Here is an 18,685-nt window from a genome sequence, read left to right as displayed (position 1 = left end):
ACACTGGTAAGGGGACAATAGATCCCGAGATCTGAGGACCCAATTGAGCCAACGGGTTACCATCCATTCAAGTAACTAGCAAACAACGTATATCAGACTAATTGGCCGATAGCTTTCGACAAACAGGGAGGTCTTACCAGGCTTAAGGACGGGAACCATTGAGAAGGGAAGTCAGCCTGGAGCCAAATACTGTTAAGCACCCGAAGAAGATATTGTCGTTGTGGAGCACTGAGATGTTTAAACAATTCATTATTGAGTCTGGGCCAGGGACCATATCATGAGAAAAAGAATGTGCAAAAAGGAGTTGCCACTCAGTAAAAGGTTCGTTTTAAGATTCTGACTGACAAGGGGTGAAACAAAGCAGAAGATTGGCTAGCTGTTTCTGGTGAAGGAAAGCAGCCAGATAGAAGGATGATGCTGTTGCAAAATGGTTTGAAAGAAGTTCCGCAAGAATCAACTGGTCCACAAAAAGGCCATCTGGCAGGGCAAGGCCCAGGAGGGTAGACTGACAATAGCAACCTTGAAGAGAGTGAAGTGTAGCCCATACCCGTAACATAGGGACAGTAGAACCGAAGTAAGAAACAAAGCCTTCCCAACACACCAGTTTGTTACTTTTGATTAAGTAACGGGCCTTGGCGTGAAGGCGTTTAAAGCTAATAAGATTGGCAGAGGATGGGTGCCTCATAAGGTGTTGCAAAGCTTCACAGCTATCACAGATAGCAATGGCAATGGCCATACTCCACCACGGGACTTGCCGGCGGCGAAATGGTCCACATGAGGGTGGGATAGCATGGCTAGCAGCGCTAACAATCGCATCAGACACGACACATAGGACGTCATCAATACAACCTGACAAAGAGGGAGAAAAATCGACCAGTGCAGTATATAGAGGCCAACTGGCACGTTGGAAAGACCAACTAGGTAAGCTGTCCATTGGGAAGCGGGAATGGAGTGAGAATCAACGGGAATTGGTCACTATCGCAAAGGTCATCATGTGGCGACCAGTGTAATGAAGCGAGGAGGGAGGGAAAAGAGAGAAAGATCAATAGCTGAAAAGGTACTATGACTAGCACTGAAATGAGTAGGGGAGCCATCATTAAGAAGGCACAAGTCGTGGTCTGAAAGAAACTGGTTTACGAGAAGACCTGGACTAGATGGAAATGCACTGCCCCACAAGGGATGATCATTAAAATCCCTGAGAAGGAGGAAGGGAGAAGGAAGGAGGAAGTTGCTGATGAAGGGCAGTTAAGGACGCAGGTGTAAGAGTCCTGTCAGGAGGGAGATAAAGATTGCAAACCGTGACCTCAGAGTTCAGGTGGACCCAAATACCACCCAATTCCAATGTAGTTTGAAGATGAATCCATTTGCTAGCAATTTGTGTGCAGACCAACGTACAAAAGCCGCCTGAGGCCTACAGTCGGGCCAGTCCGATTTCGACAGAAAGCACAGAACCCATAGAAGGTCGGTGAGTGATCAGTAAAATGAGATTCCTGTAGAACCACACAAGCTGCAGAGTACAACGAAATAAGGGTTTTCAACTCTGGAAGGTGATGGTAGTATCCATTACAATTCCACTGGATAACCACAAAACGATGATTCAAATAGGGGTGAATAGGCTAAAGCCAGTCATGTCGATGGGTCACCATCCATCACAGACAAGGAGGAGGCGACAACATCCATGAACAGCAGGTCAGAGTCAGGCTGCGAAGGTGGGGATGGGACCACTGGCAACACCAAAGGCTCCTTGTCCCGGGACTTACGTTCCTCCTCCTCCTCCTCCTCCTCCTCCTCCTCCTCCTCCTCCTCCGAGATCGAGGAGGGCTGTGCTGCAAAAAGTAGCCAGCTGTGGCAAGATTTGGAACAGAAAAAGCGTGGGCGACCTTGGGGCCCACTGAGCTTGGTTCTCGTGGTCGTCGTGTGACTTTGAAGGTGCCCCGGGAAGGGGGAGAGGATCCCTGTAGGGGCGTCCTTGACAGATGCTGAAGTGGGACACTACTCCAGCTGGCAAGGGGGAGCGGCACCCAGAGGGGAGGGTGTGGGAACTGCAGCGAAGGTGGGAGGAGTGGAGTTTGGGACTGAGTTAAGGAAGGGGAAGAACAGGTGAAAATGTAACTACAGCATAGCTAGATCTCATTGACACAGGATGAAGACGTGCATACTTCTTACGAGCCTCAGCGTAGGTTAGACGATCAAGGGACTACTGCTCTTGTATTAACACAAACAGGGGGGTGGGAAGGGGGGTGGGAAGGGGGGTGGGAAAGCTGAAATAGCTCGGGGCCCTGTGCTCGCCACACACGTACTCATGAAAGAATGACCTGTCATCACCACCTCTAGCGGTAAAATATACGCACTGAAGGCGGCACTGATGTCAAAGATGGGAAATGAACAGAAGTAGATGATGGGTCAGGCCGATACATAGGTCGGAGCAGACGAGGAATCTGCGCAAGTCTCGATCATGGCGAGAGAAACACTACCAATTCTGACCACTGCTAACCTGATGAAAGGCGAAGGCAGTTGCAGAAAAGAATGCCTTCTACTGGGGAGATTCAGAACAGTGGAAGTGAGAATGCTTAAGACGTAACTGGCAACAGTATGACTACAAATGATGAAAACGAGATGAGAGAAATAGGTGAGGCACCAAGTGGGGGTCCCTAGGACGTACATGCAACGGTAGTCGTCCCACCCACAGCTGTCCCACCCTTGATCCTTCATAATCAATGTGTTAAAGAGCAACTATTCAACAGAGTGCTACTCCTAAAGTGAGAGATGGTGTGGGGGAGAAAGTGAGATGAACTACAGCTAAAAACAAAAAATAATAGGATGAAAGAGTGAGGTGTCAACAAAGTAGAGTCAGGCTCCCCCACATCCAGCATAAAGAGAGAGATACCCCTACCGCAGTCACCCTGCCCTTGCCCCAAAATTAGCTAAAAACGATCTATAACATAATGAAAACCACTTTCAGGGAGAAAGCAGTGAACCAGTTCAACCGTCCATGAATCATATGTGAATATTAGAGGCAAAGAATTTGGAAGACCATGCTTAGCATGGAGGGGTAGATAAGGCGGCCATTTCACCAGGATATGAGCTACTGTGTATAAGGCTCCACAGCCATAATGTGGGGGCAGGTCCCTCCCTACACAAGACAGATCTAGGGCTTACACTGCTATGACAGATGTGAAGGCGACGTAAGATGGATACCTTCTGGGAGGAACAGAATGAAGATCGCTGTGCAGCGGTTGTCTCTGACAATGCGGATTTTATAGGAGCCCATGAGTTGTTCCCTCTCTGACAGAGAGGTCTTACAGAACCCACAAATCCGGTAATTGCCTCAAAGTTCAGAGAGGTGGTCATGAACACAGGTCACAGGGTGACAAGAGTAACATCAGTACATGGCCAGGATATGGCTCATTGAGTCACTATGTAATAAAATGCGATCAAGGAATTTCCGTTTAATAAAATGAACAGCACTTAACGATTGTAAAATCGCCCATAAAGAGTACATGTTCCTGGCAACGAATGTTTTTTCTAACGGGCGGGAGATATAAAAACACATCTCATCTTGCCCACGGTTTTGAAGTGGTCTGTGTACAAGATGCTAGCACTCAAAAATCCTCAACTGATCACAACACATGACACTGTCATAGGGGGCGACTGGAACTTTAGGACCTTTAAATAGATTGGTCCTAATTCGTGGCTTTGGTACCAATCAAATAGAGATGCCCAAGAAAACACGGAGAGTAAAGGAGGAGAGGCGGTGGTCCTGGCCGATGGCTGTAAGGCGCAGCTCAACTAGTAATCCCACTCTAGGGCAGATAGCAGGGGCTGATGGCTCTCGTATGCAAAAAGAATGGTATACGCTGGACGACCAGGAATTGTGTTAAATGCCTACTGTACAGGAAACCAAGAGGTTGATTGGTTCGAGGGAGGGGACCAAACAGCGACAGACCAACAGGTAGTATCGTAGGAACTGAAGAGGGAAGTTGCCAGTCCAGAAAGCACCAGTAGGTAGGTATCGAGAGTGATGGACTGGGTCTAACAATTTCAGAGTTGAAGTTTTTTTTTTTTTTTTTTTTTTTTTTTTTTTTTTGTGGTTTTCGGGCGCACAACTTCAATGGTCATTAGCGCCCTGACTACTCTAAGAATGCACCGCGAGGCACAAGTTGACAACAACAACTAAAAGGGAAAACACAATAAAAGACAGACTGACAGGCATAGGATTAAAAAACATCATCAAATGTCCTTAGCGAGGTGTGTCAAATTGATAAAACAAAGAACACGAGCAGCTGCTCGTGGGTCATCCGCTAAAATGGCATCGAAAGTATTAGGCAGGTTAAGATCGAGGCGCAGTGTGTTAAGATCAGGACAGGACATTAAAATGTGTCTAACCGTCAGCAAGTGCCCACATGGGCAGAACGGCGCCGGCGCAGCCGTCAGCAGATGGCGATGGCTGAACCGGCAGTGTCCAATTCTTAACCTTGCTAAAACGACCTCCTCCCGCCGAGAAGGGCGTGAGGAGGACGTCCAAGCCACGGGAAGAGGTTTTAAGGCCCGAAGCTTGTTGTCGGTAAGTGCAGCCCAATCGGCATGCCACAGCGACACAACGCGCCGACAAATGACCCTGCTAAAATCGGACGAAGGGACACAACAAGAAGCTGTCCGAGGCTGGAGGACCGCAGCCTTGGCCGCGGCATCTGCAGCTTCGTTCCCAGGGATACCGACATGGCCAGGAACCCACATAAAGCTAACCGGCGTACCGACGTCCACCAGCTGCTGAAGAGAGCGTTGGATCCGGTGTACGAAAGGGTGAACCGGGTACGGATCACTGAGGCTCTGGATGGCGCTCAGGGAATCTGAGCAGATGACATAAGCAGAATGTCGGTGGCGGCAGATGTAAAGAACAGCCTGGTAGAGGGCAAAGAGCTCAGCTGTGAAGACCGAACAATGGCCATGGAGCCGGTATTGGAAACTTTGTGCCCCGACAATAAAGGAACACCCGACCCCGTCATTGGTCTTAGAGCCATCTGTATAAATGAAAGTCATGTTGTTGAACTTCGTTCGAAGTTCCAAAAAACGGGAGTGGTAGACCGAACCGGGGGTGACCTCTTTTGGGAGCGAGCTGAGGTCGAGGTGAACGCGGACCTGAGCCTGGAGCCAAGGTGGCGTGCGGCTCTCGCCCACTCGAAAGGTTGCAGGGAGTGAAAAATGAAGGTGTTGAAGGAGGCGACGAAAGCGAACTCCAGGGGGTAGCAAGGCAGAGACATACAACCCGTATTGAAGGTCAAGAGAGTCGTCAAAAAAGGAACGATAAGACGGATGGTCGGGCACTGACAGTAGCCGACAGGCATACCGACAAAGCAGTATATCGCGCCGGTAGGTGAGTGGCAATTCGCCAGCGTCAGCATGAAGACTCTCTACGGGACTGGTATAAAATGCTCCGATCGCAAGTCGTAAACCCCGATGTTGTATGGAGTTGAGGCGGCGTAAGATGGATGGCCGTGCAGAGGAGTATACGAAGCTCCCATAATCCAGCTTGGAGCGGACGATCGACCGATATAGACGAAGTAGGACGGTTCGATCCGCTCCCCACGACATACCACTGAGAACACGGAGGACATTTAAAGAACGGGTACAACGGGCGGCCAAATATGACACATGTGGAGACCAGCTAAGCTTCCTGTCAAAGGTAAGGCCTAAAAATTTGATTGTCTCCACGAGTGGGAGAGCAACGGGACCGAGTCGTAAGGACGGTGGGGGAAACTCTTTGTAGCGCCAGAAGTTAATACAGACCGTCTTCTCGGCAGAAAAACGGAAGCCATTGGCGACACTCCAGGAGTAAAGACGGTCAAGAGAACGCTGAAGACAGCGCTCCAGGACACGTGTACACTGCGCGCTGCAATAGATGGTAAAATCGTCCACGAAAAGGGAGCCTGATACATCAGCTGGGAGGCAATCCATTATTGGATTGATCGCGATGGCGAAGAGAGCGACGCTCAAAACTGAGCCCTGTGGCACCCCATTCTCCTGGCGAAAGGTGTCGGACAGGACAGAACCCACACGTACCCGAAACTGTCGATCCATTAAAAAGGAATGAATAAAAAGAGGGAGGCGACCGCGAAAGCCCCATGTATGCATGGTGCGGAGAATGCCCGCCCTCCAACAGGTGTCGTAAGCCTTCTCCAAATCAAAGAACACAGCCGCGGTCGGGCGCTTCCGCAAGAAGTTATTCATAATGAAGGTCGACAAGGTAACCAGATGGTCAACAGCAGAGCGGCGCCTTCGAAATCCACATTGTACATTGGTAAGTAGGCGTCGAGACTCGAGCAGCCAAACCAATCGAGAGTTAACCATTCGCTCCATCACTTTACAGACACAGCTGGTAAGCGAGATAGGTCGATAACTGGAAGGCAAGTGCTTGTCCTTCCCCGGCTTAGGAATCGGGACAACAATAGACTCGCGCCAGCATGCGGGAACATGTCCCTCAATCCAGATGCGATTGTATGTACGAAGAAGAAAACCTTTACCCGCAGGAGAAAGGTTCTTCAGCATCTGAATATGAATAGAATCAGGCCCTGGAGCGGAGGACCGTGATCGGCCAAGTGCGGTTTCGAGTTCCCGCATGGTGAATGGGGCATTATAACTTTCACAATTCGAGGAGCGGAAGTCAGGTGGCCTAGCCTCCTCTGCCTGTTTGCGGGGGAGGAAGGCAGGGTGGTAATGAGCGGAGCTCGAAACCTCGGCGAAAAAGCGGCCGAAGGCATTGGAGACAGCCTCAGGGGCCACAAGGACGTCATTCGCGACCTTCAAGCCAGAAACTGGGGAGTGGACCTTAGTGCCAGATAGCCGGCGCAGGCTACCCCAGACAACAGAAGAAGGGGTAGAACTGTTGAAGGTGCTTGTGAAAGCAGCCCAGCTGGCTTTCTTGCTTTCTTTAATAATACGACGACACTGAGCACGTAATCGTTTATAATTAATACAATTCGCCACTGTAGGGTGGCGCTTAAAGGTGCGTAAAGCACGTCGACGAGCACGTAAAGCATCTCTACATGCTGCGGTCCACCAGGGGACCGGTACGCGACGTGGAGAAGAAGTAGGGTGAGGGATGGAATATTCAGCAGCAGCGAGAATGACTTCCGTGAGGTGTGCGACCTGACGATCGCAGCTTGTGAAGGTTTGATCCTGAAAGGTAGCCCTGGAAGAGAAGAGCTCCCAGTCTGCCTTGGAGATGGTCCAACGAGAGGAGCACGGAGAGGGAGTATGCTGCAGGAGATGGATAACACACGGGAAATGGTCGCTCGAATATGTATCAGAAAGTGCATACCACTCAAACCGGCGTGCAAGTTGGGGAGTACATATAGAGAGGTCTAAATGGGAATAGGTGTGAGATGTGTCCGAAAGAAAAGTAGGGGCGCCAGTATTGAGGCAGACAAGATCGAGCTGGTTGAAAAGGTCTGCTAACAAGGAGCCCCTCGGGCAGGATGCTGGAGAGCCCCAAAGGGGATGGTGGGCATTGAAGTCTCCAGTTAACAAAAATGGTGCAGGTAGCTGAGCAATAAGTTGCATCATGTCTGCCCTGGTAACGGCAGATGACGATGGAGTGTAAACGGTACAAAAGGAAAACGTAAAAGTGGGGAGAGTAATGCGGATGGCAACTGCCTGCAGGCCGGTGTGCAACGTGATGGGATCGTAGTAAATATCATCCCGGACCAGCAACATAACCCCTCCATGAGCTGGGATACCTACCACAGGGGGTAGGTCAAAACGCACAGAGGTGTAGTGTGCCAAGGCAATTTGATCGCATGGGCGTAGCTTCGTTTCCTGGAGGGCTACGACAAGCGGACGGTGCAAGCGGAGCAGCAACTTCAAGTCCTCTCGGTTGGAGCGAATGCTGCGAATATTCCAGTGAATAAGTGCCATCGTAAGAAAAGAAAGATGAGAGAAGTGGTCACCTCGAAGGCCGCTTAGGGCCTGGCTTCGAGCGAGCACTGCCGCCGCTATCAGTAGGCGGACAGTCATCGTCCATTGGGTCTACAGGGTCATCGGCCATCTCGGGAGGATGGCCGGGAGGGGGAGCTTCCTCCGCCAGTGAACGGCCAGATGTACGGCGACCAGCGGTGCGGCCAGGCGAAACGGATGACGGCCTGGGGCGGCAGCCGCTGGGTGGCGCAAGAGAAGAAATGCGCCGTGGCGGGGAAGGAGAACTGTGCTTCCTATGCGCCTTTTTGGAAGGACGTGTAGTGGAAGTACCGGTCGAAGGCTGTGAGGTCGAGGTACGGAGGAAGTCTGCACGGGATGGTTCCTTCTTGAAGGCCCGTGCATCTGACTTCGGTGTCTTCGTTTTAGCAGAAGCTGAAGAAGGTGCTCGTGTCTGTGGGGTGATGGGAGGAAGAGGAGACGTCGACCGCGCGATCTTAGCACTGGCCGAACGGACGACCGTGGTGCTGAAGGTCAGATCGCATGTCTGGGTTGCTACCTCCCGGGTAGTCCGAGGAGAGGCGAGGACAGTACTGTATTTCCCCGCTGGGAGCAGCGTGGGCTTCCTACTAGCCAATAGCTTGCGAGCAGCCGAGGTGGACACTTTCTCTTTGACCCGAATTTCCTGGATACAGCGTTCTTCCTTATAGACAGGACAGTCGCGGGAGGATGCTGCATGGTCACCCTGACAGTTCACACAACGAGGAGACGGAGGTGGACAGTCACCCTCATGGGCATCCCTGCCACAGGTGACACATTTAGCCGCATTGGAACAAGACTGTCGAGTGTGATTGAAACGCTGACACTGGTAGCAGCGCGTAGGTGTCGGGATATAGGGGCGAACAGAAATAACCTCGTAGCCCGCCTTGATGCGCGATGGCAGCTTAACACTATCGAAGGTCAAGAAAATTGTCCGGGTCGGTACAAGGTCATTGTTGACCTTTTTCATGACCCTATGGACAGCCGTCACGCCCTGCTCAGCGAGGAATGATTGAAGCTCCTCGTCAGTCAATCCGTCGAGGGAGTCAGTATAGACCACACCACGAGACGAATTCAAAGTGCGGTGGGCCTCCACCCGGACAGGGAACGTGTACAGGAGGGTGGCCCGAAGCAGTTTTTGTGCCTGAAAGGCATTCTCAGTTTCCAGTAATAAGGTGCCGTTACGCAACCTGGTACAGGATTTGACAGATCCGGCTATGGCATCTACGCCCTTCTGAATAACGAAAGGGTTGACAGAGGAAAAATCTTTTCCGTCCTCAGTTCGAGAAACTACGAGGAACTGTGGGGCAGGCGGTAGTACTTTTGTCACTGTTGGCTGGTCACGTTTCCGTTTTTGGGTCGAAGTCGAAAGAGATGGAGTAGAATCCATTGCGGAGGAATCCCCCATGATTGCCAGCGTCTCCGATGGCGCGCTCCTTCCTTGTGGGGACCCTCTCAGAGGGCACTCCCGCCTTAGGTGAATGTTTACACCTCAGGTCACACCTCCCGAGAAACAGACGGAGGGACCAATCGGCATGGTCAGAAGGTATCAGCTCAGGCAATCACCCCTCCCCGGGCCTGGCCTTTACCAGGGGGTACGCGCGTGCCTTACATGTCTACCCAGGGCGGGGACTTACGCGTTACCCCGTCACCGGCTACGCGTGCGAACGCGTGGGTCGGCCTTCAGACACGCACAGGGAGGAAGGAAGAAGAGGAAAAAGAAGAGAGAGAGGGAGAAAGAGGACAGACTGTCTCAAACGCCGAGGCGGAGACCAGAGAAGGCAAGGAGAAGAAGGCAATGAGAAAGCAAGGGGAAGAAGGCAATAAGAAGGCAAGGAGAAGAAGGCAAGGAGAAGAAGGCAATGAGAAGGCAAGGAGAAAAAGGCAATGAGAAGGCAAGGAGAAAAAGGCAATGAGAAGGCAAGGAGAAAAAGGCAATGAGAAGGCAAGGAGAAAAAGGCAATGAGAAGGCAAGGAGAAGGCAAGGGAAAGAGTAAGGAAGACAGTGAGGTGGAGAAGAGCAAAGAAAGGAACCAACAAAAGGAAGGAAGAAACGAGAAGTGAAAAACCAAAAGGACCACGATGATAGGTCGTGGAACCGTCCGTCTCCGGACGCAGGCGCGAACTACCCCCGTGAGGGGGATGGACTCCCTTTAGTCGCCTCTTACGACAGGCAGGAATACCGCGGGCCTATTCTAATCCCCGGACCCGCAGGGGGTAGAGTTGAAGTTGTCATCGAGCCATACACCTGACACTCATAATCCTGTCAGGACGAGACCAGAGCGTGGTAAAGAGAACAATAACATGATCCACACTCCAGGAATAGCGAACAAGGAAGCAGAGCGGCAGGCCTCCACATGCAATTTGTCCTTTGTTGACGAATATGGGGCAGCTAAATCAACTTTTTATGAAAAAGGATACCAAAAAGTGGTTTGTGGAACAATGTCGACGTTCTAGGTACCCAAGCAGATTTGCATGTGATACGATGGCAGAAATGCAAGATCCGAGTTTTTGTAGGAGGGACCTGGAAAGCAGGAAAGGGTACAAGCAGAGACCCTTGCGGTTGGTGTCTTGGAGCCGGCGTTCAGTCTAGGTTACTGAGTGCAGTCTGTAACAAGTGCAGTCCTTAACATACATCCCAGTAGTGACCAGGGGCTGGGGAGAAGTCACTAGCTCACTTATGGCGATGAGTAAGAGTGACACCACAGAGCTCTGTCGGAATCTCTCTCGCCGACACATGGAGAGCCGAGTGCAGCACCAACTCTAAGCTGGAACAACTCAATGGCTAAAAATTTACGTATAAAAATTGTTAGGGAGCCTTGGAAAACCTTGCCATGGAGGGCAATAGAATGTGACTATTTCAAGCGGCGTCATAATCCTTACGTAGGTCAAAAGAGACTGCAATGAGGAAATTCAATTACTTTATATTTCATACAAAATGGCCCTGTCTTTTTTCTGTAGGATTAACAGTTTTAGCATAACGAGCCTGGGAATATCAAATCTTGTGTGTGGTATTTGAAGGTGGTGTGGGCTGCAATAGAACCCAGTGCTAGGGGTAGCCGAATCACTGTGCATAATTCAGTTTGGTGACGGATGAAACTTTGGGGGACGACTAGCGTGTCATTTCTTCCTTAAAAAGGTAGCCAGGTAAGTAGATGGCGCTGACATTGTAGCGAAATGGGTTGCAAGGTGTTCATCAAGAACTGATACATTGGTACAAAGACCACCCTGAAGTACAAGATGCGGAATAGTTGTAGATCGTTGGTGGTTCAGAAGACAGAGCTTGGCCCACACCTGGGATGAACAAGCAAACCTTCCCAGAGAGAAGAGAGTTCCCAGCATTCCTTTGTACAGCATTCAGTGAGTCTTAGCATGCAGTCGCTTAAACGTGAGGAGAGTGGCCGGCGAAGGAGACCTTGCAATGCCCTACGATGATTTGCACAGTTGTTGCAGTGTCTAGTCCGCCATGGGACTGGCCGGCGGCTGAGCCGGTCTGGAAGTCACAGGGTCACCACGAAGTGGACGCGGTCGGAAAGATCGTGGAGCGACTAATGTAGCGAAGCAACGGGAGTGGATTGAGAAAGATATCGCAAGGACGACTTTCTTCAAGTGATCGTCCATTTCAGCATTTTACGTCTGCTGTGCTGTGTTATAGCATACGACCAAAGCGTAAACATCGGAAACAGTGCTTGAGCGGCGGGGCATAAAGTTTCACGTCACACCTGTACTCTATGACAAACTTCTTAGATGAGATCATTTCCTTCTGAAGTTACGATGAAAGCGCTTGTATGCGTACTGTTAGTTTTGAGCCTTTTTGGTACGTATCAGACGAAACGTACACCTCTCTGCTCGAGACTGGCACGTAGCTCCTCATCTGCTTAAGTATCACGTCCCTGAGAGACAGCTCCTTGCACAATGTGGAGCAGTTATTACTGGTATGTCACTTAGCCGTTCACATGTCCGAAGGGCTTGGGATTGTGGAGAAGAGGTAGCCTTAATAGGTATCGGTTTCGTCGTCGCAAACTTATCACAATCTGTTCTGATGCAGACCTGGTACTGAGTAAAGTATTTCGCTCCAAATCGCATGGCTTGTCCCTCTTCCCATAGGTTAGCTAGGGTATGGAAAGCAGGAGGATTTTAACTACCTGCGTTGGAATCTCGAAATCTGCAAAATGAGAACGGCCATTATGTTGGTGCTATCAAGTACGTTTCACTTTCGAAATGTCTACCCTGATTCCACCTACTCAAATCTAGGGATGCCTCCATAGGTGGCATCCAACCGAAGCAAAGGCCATCCGGCGCGATGGCCGTTATCACGAGTCCTGATGCCACAGAAGATGGGTATGTACTCTTCGCTATACTGAGGAGCTATTAGCTAAGGCACTAGAAGTGTTGATCCAAGAGTTGTCAAGGGGCTCCGCCGGGATATATAACGGCTTCATTGCATCGGACTAGCTAACGCACTTGCTTTTAGGTGCATATATAAGGCTATGCAGATATTTTGCACAGTGGGCCGTCAACACAATAGGCAGTAGGCGCCATTTAAGGCGTTCATCGCCAGTTGGTCTACACTATAGAAAAATTTTGAAAATGGAGGTGCAGTCCACAAATGGGCCAAAATTACTTCAGCCAAAAAGTGATTTAAGGTAAATGGCTGAAGAAGTTTACGAAAGACCTAAGGAAATAGCTAGCTAAACAATGGGTGTTGCCACGAGAAAGAGAAGGGTGTATATTAGCAGACGGGATATCAGGACAAGGAAGGAAGTAGGTGCTGCAGTAGCTTGGGGTACAGTGTTCGTTGAGCACTTGAGAAAGAACAGTGAGCCCCAACGTTGTTTAACAGAAGGAGTAGGGAAAAACCAAGGAAGAGCAGTGCGTATTGTTGCAGGTTCATTTAGTAAGGGCGAAAGCACCACAGAGATACTTAATGGACTCCAGTGGCAGACACTAGAACGAAGGTCTTGAGATCACAGAGTCTATTACCGATAAAATTCAGAGATCGCATTTACCTAAAGTCAACTGATACACTGCTCTATCGCCAAGTTGTAGAAAACCAACATACACTCCTGGAAATTGAAATAAGAACACCGTGAATTCATTGTCCCAGGAAGGGGAAACTTTATTGACACATTCCTGGGGTCAGATACATCACATGATCACACTGACAGAACCACAGGCACATACACACAGGCAACAGAGCATGCACAATGTCGGCACTAGTACAGTGTATATCCACCTTTCGCAGCAATGCAGGCTGCTATTCTCCCATGGAGACGATCGTAGAGATGCTGGATGTAGTCCTGTGGAATGGCTTGCCATGCCATTTCCACCTGGCGCCTCAGTTGGACCAGCGTTCGTGCTGGACGTGCAGACCGCGTGAGACGACGCTTCATCCAGTCCCAAACATGCTCAATGGGGGACAGATCCGGAGATCTTGCTGGCCAGGGTAGTTGACTTACACCTTCTAGAGCACGTTGGGTGGCACGGGATACATGCGGACGTGCATTGTCCTGTTGGAACAGCAAGTTCCCTTGCCGGTCTAGGAATGGTAGAACGATGGGTTCGATGACGGTTCGGATGTACCGTGCACTATTCAGTGTCCCCTCGACGATCACCAGTGGTGTACGGCCAGTGTAGGAGATCGCTCCCCACACCATGATGCCGGGTGTTGGCCCTGTGTGCCTCGGTCGTATGCAGTCCTGATTGTGGCGCTCACCTGCACGGCGCCAAACACGCATACGACCATCATTGGCACCAAGGCAGAAGCGACTCTCATCGCTGAAGACGACACGTCTCCATTCGTCTCTCCATTCACGCCTGTCGCGACACCACTGGAGGCGGGCTGCACGATGTTGGGGCGTGAGCGGAAGACGGCCTAACGGTGTGCGGGACCATAGCCCAGCTTCATGGAGACGGTTGCGAATGGTCCTCGCCGATACCCCAGGAGCAACAGTGTCCCTAATTTGCTGGGAAGTGGCGGTGCGGTCCCCTACGGCACTGCGTAGGATCCTACGGTCTTGGCGTGCATCCATGCGTTGCTGCGGTCCGGTCCCAGGTCGACGGGCACGTGCACCTTCCGCCGACCACTGGCGACAACATCGATGTACTGTGGAGACCTCACGCCCCACGTGTTGAGCAATTCGGCGATACGTCCACCCGGCCTCCCGCATGCCCACTATACACCCTCGCTCAAAGTCCGTCAATTGCACATACGGTTCACGTCCACGCTGTCGCGGCATGCTACCAGTGTTAAAGACTGCGATGGAGCTCCGTATGCCACGGCAAACTGGCTGACACTGACGGCGGCGGTGCACAAATGCTGCGCAGCTAGCGCCATTCGACGGCCAACACCGCGGTTCCTGGTGTGTCCGCTGTGCCGTGCGTGTGATCATTGCTTGTACAGCCCTCTCGCAGTGTCCGGAGCAAGTATGGTGGGTCTGACACACCGGTGTCAATGTGTTCTTTTTTCCATTTCCAGGAGTGTATGATCCCGCCTCACAATTATGTTCTTACATCCATCAAATAACACTACAGGACTAACACAATCCACACACTAACTGTTGGTCCTGTATGTAGTATAAATTATCTCAAAGTAAATGAAGCAAATTGTTGCTTAGAATGTATGACATGACTTTCTTTAAGGACGCACCAAACGGGGTGCAGAGGAATTTTATCTATTGTGGCCACTCACCCCACTTTTTACTTTCTTTTAATCATCGTGAAACTACTGAGTGAAGAGAACACATCTAAGTTTAAACTGTATTATCCTAGCAAATTCTTGCGGGTAAGGAATGAAGATTTGTTCAGTTATGTCAAGCGCACCTGCTGAACACAGTATGAAGTTCCTGCACAGTTTTCTTCAATGAATTGTACGTTCAGGTAGTCCTTAGCGCAGTAGTCATTTCTTTCGAATAGCCAGCCCCACACCTCATTACAGCGTCAACGTCCACTACTGGCACGTCAGATGGGTAGCAAATCATGTATCTAGGTTTCCATCTGCTTTTATAGTTTACTTATTCAGTTAATCTTGCTAGCATGTTTGGGTGTGTGTGAATAATGTGTGCGGATGCAGGAGAAGTGGGAAACAGTTCCTTAACAGCTCAATGCACTTCTGGTTACTGTCAGCCTCAGGGTGTAGCGGTGTCTGAAAATCCGGTCCGTTGCATGGCACACCTAAGATGTCTCTTGGTTTGGGCACGGGCTCTGATGCCAAGTCATCTACTGTATCCAACGCGGTGAGTCTGCCCTCGCAGCAGGGCGCGTGGCGGGTGCTAAATCGTTCGCGTCGCTCGAGAGAGGGGAGGGGGGGGGCAGTGTGGAGACTAGCAGTCGGGCCTCTCCTGTTCGCTCTGAGTGGACAGGTGGACAGGTAGACAGGTAGACGTTCCTACAGCAGATGCAGAGAAGGCATACTAGTGCAGGGGCTTTATCGGGAGCTCCAACGTTAGGCACTTTATGGAGCCCCGTAGGAAGATAGCGGAAAGAAAGCCGATGTGCACTCGGCATCTGTTAAATAATGCAACCCAGTACGTTGTCCTCGACTGCGAGTGTTCAGAGAGAGGAGTATCGTCATAAGTGCCCAAGGGAAGTGAGACAGTACTATTTGTTTCTATACCTATGAAGGATCTGACAAATAGGGTCAGCAGCAATCTAGAACTGTTTGGTGGTGATGCTGTGGTGCACGGAAAGGTGTCGTTGAGGGACTGTCGGAGGATACAAGATGACTTAGACAAAATTTCTAGTTGGTGTTGGTTGGTTGGTTTTGGGGTTTGATGGGGGCTAAACATCGAGGTCATCAGCCCCCATTTCCAAACAGACATATTTGTAAAAGGCCTATACAGTAAAAGCGTTACCACTGCACCCAGAGGGAGGGAACACCAAGGGGTACAGAGCTAAAATGAACACCGCAGTAACACAAAATAGGGGACACTTAAAAGGAGCAGAGCAAATAGTTGACTAGAGCAGAACAGACTACAGTGGTTGATGGATCAGGTAAAAGGTCAATCTCTCAACTACAAATGAAGAACCGCTAGCTGGAAAGCGTTTATAGAGGTACCAACACAACTTTTTACCATTAAAGACACTATTTTGGTATCCATGTCACAAAAGTCGCTGGAGTGGGTGTAGCCTGAGAAATCATGCGAGAGCACCCAAACTAGAGCGAGTGATAAAACTCAGCTGCATGGATAAAACGTAAAACCGTCAGCAACAGAGACATCACCTAGAATTAACGGAAGTGCAGCTGATAAAGTAAAGGACTGCCGCAAGGGGGCTAAAAGGGGGCAGTCTACCAGAAGATGGACCACTGTCAGCCCTGCATCACAGTGACACTTGGGCAGGTTCTCACGACGAAGGAGATAGCTGTGGGTCAAACACCTATGTCCAATTTGGAGACAGCTGAGAACAACTGAGTCCCTACGCGTGCGCCTCAGGGATGAGTTCCATACGGTCGTGGACGACTTGACCATGCGGAGCTTATTTGGCGTGTTCAAGACAGATCATTCAGAGCTCCAGACATCATGGACATTGCAATGTAGGGCTGACCAGAGGTCTCTTTCCACGAGACCAAGCTACAGGAGTGGCGAAGTGGTGGCCTGCTTGGCCAACCAATCGATACGTTCATTAACTGGAATGCCGATGTGGCCCAGGGTCCACACAGACGTCGCTGAACGACCACACTCCGCGAGAGCAAAAGCAGCATCTTTAATGCCGCGCACCAAAGGGTCCCGACAAAAAAACTGGTTGAGTGCTTGCAATCTACTCAGGGAGTCACTGCATATGACAAATGACTTCCCAGGGCAGGAGGAAAGGTGAGTGAGTGCACGATAAAGAGCAACCAGCTCTGCAGTGAAAACACTGCTCCCACAAGGCAGGGAATGCTGCTCAACGTAGACGCTGTGGATGAAAGCAAACCCAGTACGTCCATCGACCACAGAACCATCGGTGTAGACTACATCTGCATCGCGAAATGAGGCAAGAAGAGCCAGGAATTGTTGTTGAAGACTGGCAGGTGGAACAGAGGACTTGGAGTCGCAGGACAAATCCAAGTAAAGCTGCAAGCGAGGGAGGGACGAAGGATGGAGGAAGGGGAAAGGACTCTAGTGACGAGAGAAGGGAATGATCGTGGACCGCGATCCGGAGACCCGACCTGGACCGCTGTCGTGGGGAGGGGAGCGCATAAGGAGGAGAAAGGAGCCTGCGGTTTGGGTGGTCAGGCGAGGCATGGACGCAGGCGATGTATGACACAAGCAACTGTTGTCGGCGTGATCGTAGGGGTGGGATTCCAGCTTCTACAAGAAGGCTAGTCACTGGACTAGTGCTGAAGGCACCTGTCACCAGTCTGACGCCACAATGGAGAATCAGGTCAAGGATCTGCAACATTGAAGGTGCTGCTGAGTTGTAAACCATGCTCCCATAGTCGAGACGGGACTGGACTAAGGCCTTTTAAAGCTGTAGGAGGGTTGTTCGTGCAGCCCCCCCAAATGGTGTGCCTGAGGCGGCGAAGGATGTTGAGGTGCCGCCAGCACCATTGTTTATGTTCGAAGATGAGGTGTCCATGTGAGCTGAGCATCGAACAGCATGCCAAGGAAGCGATCCATCTCCTCAGTACGAAGGAGTTCATTGGCAAGGTAGAGCTCTGGATGGAGGTGGACCATGCGACGACAACAGAAATGCATCACTCGGGTCTTGGAGGCCAAGAACTGAAAACCATGGTTGGATGCCGAAAAATGTGACTTAAGGATAACTCCCTGAAGCTGCCGTTCAGTGAAACTGATGCTTGGGGAACTGTAATAAAGACAAAAGTCACCGGCATATAGAGAGGAACAGACCGATGAGCCCACCGCGGCCACAAGACAATCGCCACCAAAATGAGGGGAACACTGAGAACCGAGCCCTGTGGGACACCATTCTCCTGAATATGAACAGAGCTAAAATATGTGCCAATACAAACCGGAAAGGAGCGATTGGAGAGAAAATTCCGTAGAAAAATCGAAAGTGGACCCTGTAAGCCCCATTCGTGCAGCATAGCAAGGATATGACGACGCCAGGTGGTATTGTATGCCTTCTGAAGATTTAAGAAAACAGCAACTAGATGTTGTATAGCTGACTCTAGCGAGACAATTGTCGATCGCTGAGCGGCTCTGACGGAAGCCCCCCCTGTTGCTGGGTTAGGAGGCCCCGAGCTTCGAGGATCCACATGAGGCGCCAACTCACCATCCGTTCCAGGAGTTTGCACATAACGTTGGTAAGGCTGATAGGGCGATAGCTATCAACCAACAGCGAATCCGCACCAGGTTTCAGCACCGGAATGGTAACACTATCCTGCCAACGAGTTGAGAAAACGCCCTCTGTCCAGATACGGACAAACAGGGCCACTAATTCACCCTGACAGTGCTCCAAGAGATGGCGAAGAAATTGGTTGTGAATTCGGTCTGGACCTGGAGAGGTATCGGGGCAAGCTGTAAAGGCACTTTGGAACTCCCATTCACTGAACAGGGCGTTGTATCATTCCCAGCGGTGTGTGATAAACGACAACCGTGTACACTCAGCCTGCTCTTTAATGGCGCGGAATTCTGTGCTGTAGCCTGCTGTCGCGGAAATACGAGCGAAGTACTCTGCTGTTCGGCGATGGCGACTGGGTCAGTACAAAGTGTACCCGAAGAGAAAGGCAAGGGACAGACGCATGAGGGTGAAAGCCAAAGATTCGCCAAACCCGCGACCGCACCTGAGATGG

This window comes from Schistocerca serialis, chromosome 3, assembly GCF_023864345.2.
Source record: "Schistocerca serialis cubense isolate TAMUIC-IGC-003099 chromosome 3, iqSchSeri2.2, whole genome shotgun sequence".
Classification (NCBI taxonomy): Eukaryota; Metazoa; Arthropoda; class Insecta; order Orthoptera; family Acrididae; genus Schistocerca; species Schistocerca serialis.
The sequence above is the reverse complement of the archived record's forward strand: the minus strand, read 5'-3'. Positions refer to the sequence as shown.